Below are 9,669 nucleotides of genomic sequence, written 5' to 3'. Positions count from 1 at the left end.
CCCTAAAGAAGCCTGGCTGTTCCCTTCTCAGCATACAAATGTTATCTCATATGCCACCTTCTCAAAAAGGCCTTCCCTGATCACTCTATTTAAAATAGCCTCTCCAGATAAGTTTGTCAGCTGGCTCCTTTCTGCCTATGGATGCCAACAAAGAAGCATCATTAAAGTCTCTCTTCTCCCTTCCATCGTGTCTAAGTCAGAGTCTCTTAAAGAGCCCAAATAGCTGAGGAAGCTCTTCATTGGAGAGTTGAGGTTTGAAACAACCGACGAGAGCCTGAGGAGCCATTTTGAGCGATGGGGAATGCTCACAGACTGTGTGGTAATGAGAGATCCAAACACCAAGCGCTCCAGGGGCTTGGGTTTGTTACATATGCCACTGTGGAGGAGGTGGATGCAGCCACGAATGCAAGGCCACACAAGGTGGATAGAAAAGTTGTGGAACCAAAGACAGCTGTCTCAAGAGAAGATTATCAAAGACCAGGTGCCCACTTAACTGTGAAAAAGATATTTGCTGGTGGCATTAAAGAAGACACTGAAAAACATCAGCTAAGAGATTATTTTGAACAGCATGGAAAAATGGAAGTGATTGAAATCATGACTGAGGCAGTGGCAAGAAAAGGGGCTTTGCCTTTGTAACCTTTGACTATCATGACTCCGTGGATCAGATTGTCATTCCGAAATACCATACTGTGAATGGCCACAACTGTGAAGTTAGGAAAGCCCTGTCAAAGTGAGAGATGGCTAGTGCTTCTTCCAGCCAAAGAGGTCAAAGTGTTTCTGGAAACTTTGGTGGTGGTTGTGGAGGTGGTTTCGGTGGGAATGACAACTTTGGTCATGGAGGAAACGTCAGTGGTTGTGGTGGCTTTGGTGGCAGCCATGGTGATGGTGGATATGGTGGCAGTGGGGATGGCTATAATGGATTTGGTAATGATGGAAGCAATTTTGGAGGTGGTAGAAGCTACAATGATTTTGGCAATTACAACAGTCAGTCTTCAAATTTTGGACCCGTGAAGGGAGGAAACTTTGGGGCAGAAGCTCTGGCCCCTATGGTGGTGGAGGCCAATACTTTGCCAAACCACCAAACCACAGTGGCTATGGTGGTTCCAGTAGCAGCAGTAGCTATGGCAGTGGCAGAAGATGTTAATTAGGAAACAAAGCTTAGCAGGAGAGGAGAGCCAGAGAAGTGACAAGGAAGCTGCAGGTTACAACAGATTCATGAACTCAGCCAAGCACAGTGGCGACAGGGCCTAGCTGCTACAAAGAAGACATATTTTAGACAAATATTCATGTATATGGGCAAAAAACTTGAGGACTGTATTTGTGACTAATTGTATAACAGGTTATTTTAGTTTCTGTTCTGAGGAAAGTGTAAAGCATTTCAACAAAGGGTTTTAATGTAGATTTTTTTCCTTGCACCCATGTTGTTGATTGCTAAATGTAATAGTCTGATCGTGATGCTGAATAAATGTCTTTTTTTTTAACGTGCGGTGTAAAGTTAGTCTACTCTGAAGCCATCTTGGTAAATTTCCCCAACAGTGTGAAGTTAGAATTCCTTCAGGGTGATGCCAGGTTCTATTTGGAATTTATGTACAACCTGCTTGGGTGGAGAAGCCATTGTCTTCAGAAACCTTGGTGTAATTGAACTGATAGTTACTGTTGTGACCCGAAGTTCACCATTGAAAGGGACTACCTAAGCAAAATCATGGAATTATTGGTTATAAAAATGATTGTTGGCACATCATATACAATATATCTAAATTGAATAATGGTATCAGATAAAATTACAGTTGGGAATGAAGCTTGTGTATCATCCATTATCATGTGTAATCAATAAATAATTTAATTATCTTGAATGAAATGACAACTCTATGGATTTGGGACTGGCAGAGATTTGGACTTTCCCTACCCACTACCCCTGATTATGTTGAATGCTTCTATCACAATTCAAGTTCAAAGCTCTGCCAGGAATAGAAACTTGCTGCTGGCTAATGCTGCTCCATAAACCCACAGATTTGAAGTGTTTGGGTGGACTTTTAAAAATGACCATATCAGAAAGCATTTTAATGAGGATAAAGATAGGCTTCCATTAAAAGAAAAAATAAATAAAATAGCCTCTCTACCACACACACATCATTTCCTACTCCCTTTCCTGTTTCAGTTTTCTTCATAGCACTCATTACTACCTGAAATACTTTTATTTTCGGTTGTTTTTATCTGTCCCTCCCAACAGAATATAAGTTCCTTGAGGACAAGAAACTTGTTCATCTTACTTACTTCTGTATCATTAGCTCCTAACATAATGCCTGTTCAAAATTAAATATTTAATAAATGTTGAATGAACATTGAATGAACACTCACTTTGTTCTCCGATTGAATCTCTAAAAAATCCAATAGAATCAAGTTTCCACTGAGAAAATACAGCTTATTTCAAGCTCCTAAAGACATTCATTTCCCCCCTTTGAAATAAACTACACCTATCTAAGAGACCAATTATAAAACAATAAAATACTCCTCTCTCCCACAGTTGCCTTTTTTCTCTCTTCTTGTACTACCAGGAAACTACTTAATGGTAGCAAAAATCAGAGTGAAGAGAGGTTAGTTCCAAGACAGAAACACATTGTCAATCTTTACTCAAAGATTGTCCATCACCTGCTCTCTCTCCAGCCTGGCTAGCTCTTTTCAGGCCCGATAGGCACACATTAATGGGCCTGGCTAGACCACCTATGAGACAGAAAAGGGTGATCCCTTCCATTAGATTAACAGGCTCAGAAAAGGCTAGGGAACTAAGCTGACTTCTTTTTTTTTTTTTGAGGCGGAGTCTGGCTCTGTCACCCAGGCCGGAGTGCAGTGGTGCGATCTCAGCTCACTGCAACTTCCATCTCCCAGATTCAAGCAATTCTCGAGCCTCAGCCTCCCGAGTAACTGGGACTACAGGGACTACAGGTATTAACCACGTCTGGCTAACTTTTGTATATTTAGTAGAGACGGGGTTTCACCATGTTAGCCAGGCTGGTCATGAACTCCTGACCTCAGGTCATCCACCAGCCTCGACCTCCCCAAAGTGCTGGAATTATAGGCGTGAGCCACTGCACACGGCCTAAGCTGACTTCTTCTTTTTTTTTTTGAGACAGAGTTTTGTTCTGTCACGCAGGCTGGAGTGCAATGGCATGATCTCGGCTTACTGCAACCTCCGCCCCCTGGGTACAAGTGATTCTCCTGCCTCAGCCTCCTGAGTAGCTGGGATCACAGGTGTGCCACCACCATGCCCAGCTAATTTTTTATTTTTAGTAGAGGCGGGGTTTCAGCGTGTTGGCCAGGCAGGTCTTGAACTCCTGACCTCGTGATTCACCCACCTTGGCCTCCCAAAGTGCTGGGATTACAGATGTGAGCCCCCGTGCCCAGCCCTAAACTGACTTCTAGCTGAGATTTCTGAATGTAAGAGCTTTAAGTCAGAGCAATGGCTATGTTTTGTTCCTCAGAGGTTTTTTAAAACAGAATTGTCCACTTCGAGTTCTGACCTGCCTGAAAATTGAGTGGTGAACCTAATGACCTCCTGCCTGCTGCCTCCCAGCTCTTGTATGACTTATGACAATTACTAAGACAAATTGAGATCTAAACAAAGTCTCTTGGGGATTTTTGATTATTGTTTGCTTTCATATCTTCTTAATGATCAAAAGAGGACTCTAACAGGAACCTTTGATGTTTATCCAAGTAAGTTCAGGCTTTTCCTGCAATAATGAAAGTAAGCTTGTTTGTGGTTTGTGAAGATTTAAGCAAGGGAGGAGAGAAAAGTTGATTTTTAAAAACTGTTTCTTAAAAGACAAATCTTTAAGTGAACACAGGAAAGAATTTAATTTAACAATTTTCTGAGATCAGGTTCAAACTTTTTTCTATTTAATCTTTTTCCAAACCTGCTTAAGTCAGTAGTTTTTAAGCCCTTGTGGGTTGCAGACACCTTGGGACAAAGCATCTCAAATTTAATATGGGTGTGAAGCACCTGGTGGTCCTGCTAAAATGAAAATTCTGATTCAGTAGGCCAGGGGAGGGCATTGTTGGATGGATCAAATGCATCTCCAAGCTTCCCCACTTGGGCACCCACTTTGGCTTCAGCCCACCTCCAAATGCCCAATGCACTCCTGTTTTTCAAAGTCCACTGCTGCAGTATCCCATTCTAACTATTAATTCTTGTCAGATGCCCCTGTTACAAATCTTTCTGTTTGTACTTCACCTTCAAGTTTACCTCTGTTAGGTGTGTTTCTCTCTGGACCCTACTCTCAGTGAAAATATAATGAGCAACAGGTGATCGTGGGTTGATGAGTTATTTCTCTTTCTCCCTTGGACAGAAGACCAAGTCCACTCATCCCTCCACCACCACAAGGTAACAATGGAATTTAACTATAGCTTTCAGGAACAAAGCTTTTCTCAAAGGAAAAATTCCAAATGGTGAAATTTTTCTGCCTTATAACACACTAATGAAAAGGCTATTTTTTAGTGGTTTGGAGAGGAGGAATAGAATTTCTAATTTCTCAGAAAAAAAAATCCATACAACCTACCTAGGTAACTGCCAATCTGACCTGCTTACACTCTGCTCTGCCTCTCATCTGCTCTGGTCTCATTGAAAGCAACATTGTCTTATTTTAGAAATGGAACCATGAAACTGTTAAATGACCAGTTATTTCATGGTTATGTCCAAAGAGGTTGAAATTCCAAAGTAAGGGAAGCAACCAATTTATCTTTTTCTTTTCTTTTTTCTTTCTTTTTTTACTGAGAGATCTTGATGGCCCATGGTGAAGAGCTTCAAAGCAGCGTCCAAAGTCTTAACCATGAAAATATTTTTCTTAACTGCAAAGAGGGCTCAGTCTTCAAAATTCAAATTGTCTCATCTTGTACTGTCCGGAAGGGAGGGCAAATATTTGCATTCTGTTATGGGAGAGGTCCCTTCCGCTAAGAATGTGTTAAGTGCTCCTAATACAACAAAGGAAAAAGATTTTTTTTTAAAGTAGTTGCATTTCCTTATTTAAGAGGCCAATCATTTACATACTGCCTTACTTGCAACCAAAATAGTTCTAATGCATTTATCCACAGCACATTATGCTGATGGTAGGGACTGTACATTGTCAACCTTTAGCTCTGAAAACTTGTGACTTTATCTTTTTTTTTTTTTCTTGAGATGGAGTCTCGCTTTGTCACCCAGGCTGGAGTGCAGTGGCGTGATCTCAGCTCACTGCAACCTCCGCCTCCAGGGCTCAAGCAATTATCCTGCCTCAGCCTCCCAGGTAGCTAGCTGGGATTACAGGTGCCCACCACAATGCCTGGCTAATTTTTTGTATTTTTAATAGAGATGGGGTTTCACCACGTTGGCCAGGCTGGTCTCAAACTCCTGAGCTCAAGTGACCCGCCCGCCTCGGCCTGCCAAAATGCTGGGATTACAGGTGTGAGCCACTGCACCCGGCCTATCTTCTTTCCCAGGCAGAGTAGTTAGTTCAGAGCCAGTAAATATGGTTGCAGGAAAGTCTTTTCTTTACCATCTGTATTACTTTCCTATTGCTGCTATAACAAATTGCTATAAACTTGGTGGCTTAAAGCAACACACACTTATCATTATCTTATGGTTCTGGTTGTCAAAATTCTGCATTGGGTCTCACTGGGTTAAAATCAAGGTGCTGACAGGGCTGCATTCCTTTCTGGAGGCTCTTGGGGAGAAGTTCCAGCCCACATTCCTTGGCTCCTGGCTTCCTTTCTCTATCTCCAAAGTCAGTAATAGTGGGTCATGTTCTTCTCACATCTCGTCACTCCGACATCTGTGTCCCTCTTCCATTTTTAAGGATCCTTGTGATTACATTAGGCCACCCATATAATCCATAATAATCTCCCTGCTTTGGGGTCAGCTGATTAGTAATCTTAATTCCACCTTCATTCCCCTTTGCCATGCAAGGTAACATATTCACAGGCTTAGGATGTGGACATCTTTAGGGGGCTATTATTCTGCCTACCACACCACCACATGACAAATGTTTATTGAACATCTACTGTGCATAGAGAGCTTTGTGCTCTGCCTTAAGGGGCAATCTGGATAAGATAGGACTTGTTCAGAAAAGGGTAAATAACAATGGGAGGTGTCACAGGCTATGAGAGAGGTAAGAAGATGAGGAACTCATGCTATGTCATGCTATGAAAATTGGAAGACAGTGTGGTATGATGACTGAGGTGGTCAGAGAAGACTTCCTGGAAGAGGCAGAGCTTAATCGGTCTTAAAGAAAAGGCAGGAGTTGAATATTGTTTCTGAGCTGAATAAGTCTTACATATACACTTTTGAGGGCAGATTTCCAAAGTAGCAGATGTAACATGAAAGTACTCACTGCTATTCTAGTGATGTCTCTATGATACTTATTGGCCTAAAAATCACTGTTATACATACTAGCTCATTTGATGCTCACCACAGCCCTGTGATGGAAGTAGATAGAACAGGGAACTACATAAACCTTTCCATCATTGAGTCCCCAGGTCCCTTTCCAGGCCTAGGGCCACCCCCAGTGTCCTTTCTTCCTTGTGGCCATGGGGATACCACCTGTTTCCTCCTTTGGTAATTATCTCCCCAAGCCTAGCTGAAGAATAAGACAAAAACTCTGCACCTTCCCAGTTTCTTTCTACTATTGAAGCCAAGCACGCAGGCTCATTCAAAATTTGCTAAACTCTGGAGAAAACAGGGTAAAACCGACAGACATAAGGTGGTGACAAAAGTTTCATAATCTTACAAAGTTTGTATAATAATGGTCTCTGATCTATAGTTTCTGCTCCCCTTTTCAATGGCAAAAGAAAGTACCATTGAGTTTAGGTCCTCTGCTTATATTTTCTTAGGGCTCATCATCATCATCATTATTGTAGCAAGCAACTATGGAGTGCTTTTTATATGTCAGGCAGTGTTCTCATTGCTTTCCATACTTTAACTCATTTAATTCTTATAACAACCCATTTTATGGATAATGAGGCAGGCTTCAAACCTAGGTAGACTGGCTCTGGAATCTATTTCTAACCACTACACCATACTGCTCTACCATCTCTTCCGTACCACCACTTTGCTTTCTGCCTGTCAATATAGGCTACAATTTGAACACTTTCTCCATGAGGGATCAGTATGCTAGGTTACAGATGAAGAAACTGAGGCTGAGCAAAGTTAGACTTTTCCAAGGCAGCATTAATAGTGAGTGGGGAGCTGGAGGTCAAATCCAGCTCCATCATACCATGTTGCCTTTAAGAGGTGCTACTTTGGTGAGGTCTGGTTCTGCTCCAACATAGTAAAAAGAATTGATTTCAAATAATTCCACATGTATCAGTCCCTCTTATCATTATGGAATGTTCCATTTTTGGACGCTGTAATCAAGACCAGATTAATACCTTGAAAGGCTCTAAGATTTAAAAGGAATGAATGTCCTCCCAACACCATCTTCTATGGATTCAAATTAAAAGTAATTATAAACAATAAAATAAGTAAAACAAACTATCATTTTCCCCATGACTACTTAAATTTTTGTTTTTGAAAACCAACCATCAAATTCTTTTATAAATTCTTAAAATAATTCTCAAAACAATTTTTTCTGATGTCCTAAGCACACGTTTAAACTGTTATGTAATTCAACACTCTCTGTTATATATTAACTCCTGGAAGAGGTGTAAAAGAGTTGTAACTGTAAAGGCAAATTTGGGACAAATGAGGACAGACACAAGTGATCAGGAAGAAGACAGAACATGCAGGTCAGGTAAGGGCTTTGTGTTTACAGTTTGCAAGAATCCACCTACCATGGGTGGGATCAACCGTCTACAGGAAATCTTTCCGAAAGACTGCAGTCTATGGTAAAACTGTGAATAAGTTACTGATGACATTTAAGTACTCCCTAGAGATCTTCAGGAAGCAATCTCAAATTTAATCAATGCCGCATAATCCATAAACCTGGGAAATGCAAACATTAAGATAGGTGAAGCAATACAGGGTGGAGGAGACTATTATAATGTCTAGAGCCAACAGAAGGAAAGCAATTCTTGGAGAATTTACAAAAAAGGGAGGTTGATGGTGAGAAGTTTCGTTTATTTATTTTAACTTATTTTTATTTTACTTTAAGTTCAGGGATACATGTGCTGAACGTGCAGGTTTGTTACATAGGTATACATGTGCCATGGTGGTTTGCTGCACCTGTCAACCCATCATCTAGTTTTTAAGCCCTGCATGCATTAGGTATTTGTCCTCATGCTCTCCCTCCCCTTGCCTGCCACCCCCAACAGGCCTCAGTGTGTGATATTCCCCTCCCTGTGTCCATGTGTTCTCATTGTTCAACTCCCACTTATGAGTGAGAACATGCAGTGTTTGATTTTCTGTTCCTGTGTTAGTTTGCTGAGGATGATGGTTTCCAGCTTCATCCATGTCCCTGCAAAGGACATGAACTCATTCTTTTTTATGACTGCATACTATTCCATGGTGTGTATGTGCCACATTTTCTTTATCCAGTCTATTATTGATGGGCATTTGGGTTGGTTCCAAGTCTTTGCTATTGTAAATAGTGCTGCAGTAAACATACGTGTGCATGTGTCTTTATAGTAGAATGATTTCCAATCCTTTGGGTATATACTCAGTAATGGGATTGCTGGGTCAAATGGTATTTCTGGTTCTAGATCCTTGAGGAATCACCACACTGTCTTTCACAATGGTTGAACTAATTTACACTCCCACCGACAGTGTAAAAGCATTCCTATTTCTCCACATCCTCGCCAACATCTGTTGTTTCCAGACTTTTTAATGATCACCATTGTAACTGGCGTGAGATGGTATCTCATTGTGGTTTTGATTTGCATTTCTCTAATGGCCAGTGATGATGAGCTTTTTTTCATGTGTTTGTTGGCCACATAAATGTCTTGATGGTGAGAAGTTTTTAGTGTGTCTGGTATTGCCCAAGAGAGGGAGGTTTCAGATTTGGGGCATGGATATTTTAGTTGAATTTGCTGGTGTAATCTTATCTTGAAAAGGGCCAAGTGAGTTTGCTGCTACAGCTTAATAGTAATATTCCGTTAAGATCATCTGACTATCTTAGCTCAGATTCTGTGATCACCAGCTTATCAACGGACTTCCTAGTACTCTGATATTGGGAATGGGGGTCCTACCTCACAGACGTAAGGGTCCAATCAGCATGGCATACATAATTCTTTAGATAATACATAAATTGTCATCCAGATTATAGATCATTCTTTTATGAATCACAGGATCTCAGTGTTGGAGTATATTTAAGGGACATTTAGTTAACTATCCACCTGGTGCTGATATTCCCCTTATAAAAAGCTGACAAGGGGTTGTCCATTTTTCCTTGAGAGTCTCAAGTAATAGGAAACTCATTACCTCTTTACTTCTCTGAACACCTGTGTTGGAAAATTCTGCTTTATATTGAAAAAAAATTGTGTTACTTTATTTATTTTCGTTTTTATTTTTTGACACAGAGTCTCGTTCTGTCACCCAGGCCGGAATGCAGTGGCGTGACCTTGACCCACCACAACCCCCACCTCCTGGATTCAAGCAGTTCAAGTGCCTCAGCCTCCCGAGTAGCTGGGACTACAGGCATGCACCACCATGCCAGGCTAATTTTTGTATTTTTGGTAGAGATGGGGTTTTGCCATGTTGGCCAGGCT

At 41.2% G+C, this 9,669-nt stretch overlaps 1 pseudogene; it reads left to right on the top strand.

Annotated features, from left to right (window-relative positions):
• The first annotated feature begins 322 nt into the window (after positions 1-322).
• LOC100581992 lies at positions 323-1,144 on the top strand (annotated as a pseudogene).
• The last annotated feature ends 8,525 nt before the right edge of the window (positions 1,145-9,669 follow it).

Source organism: Nomascus leucogenys, chromosome X, assembly GCF_006542625.1.
Source record: "Nomascus leucogenys isolate Asia chromosome X, Asia_NLE_v1, whole genome shotgun sequence".
Taxonomy (NCBI): Eukaryota; Metazoa; Chordata; class Mammalia; order Primates; family Hylobatidae; genus Nomascus; species Nomascus leucogenys.
This window is presented reverse-complemented; position numbering and strand designations above follow the sequence as displayed.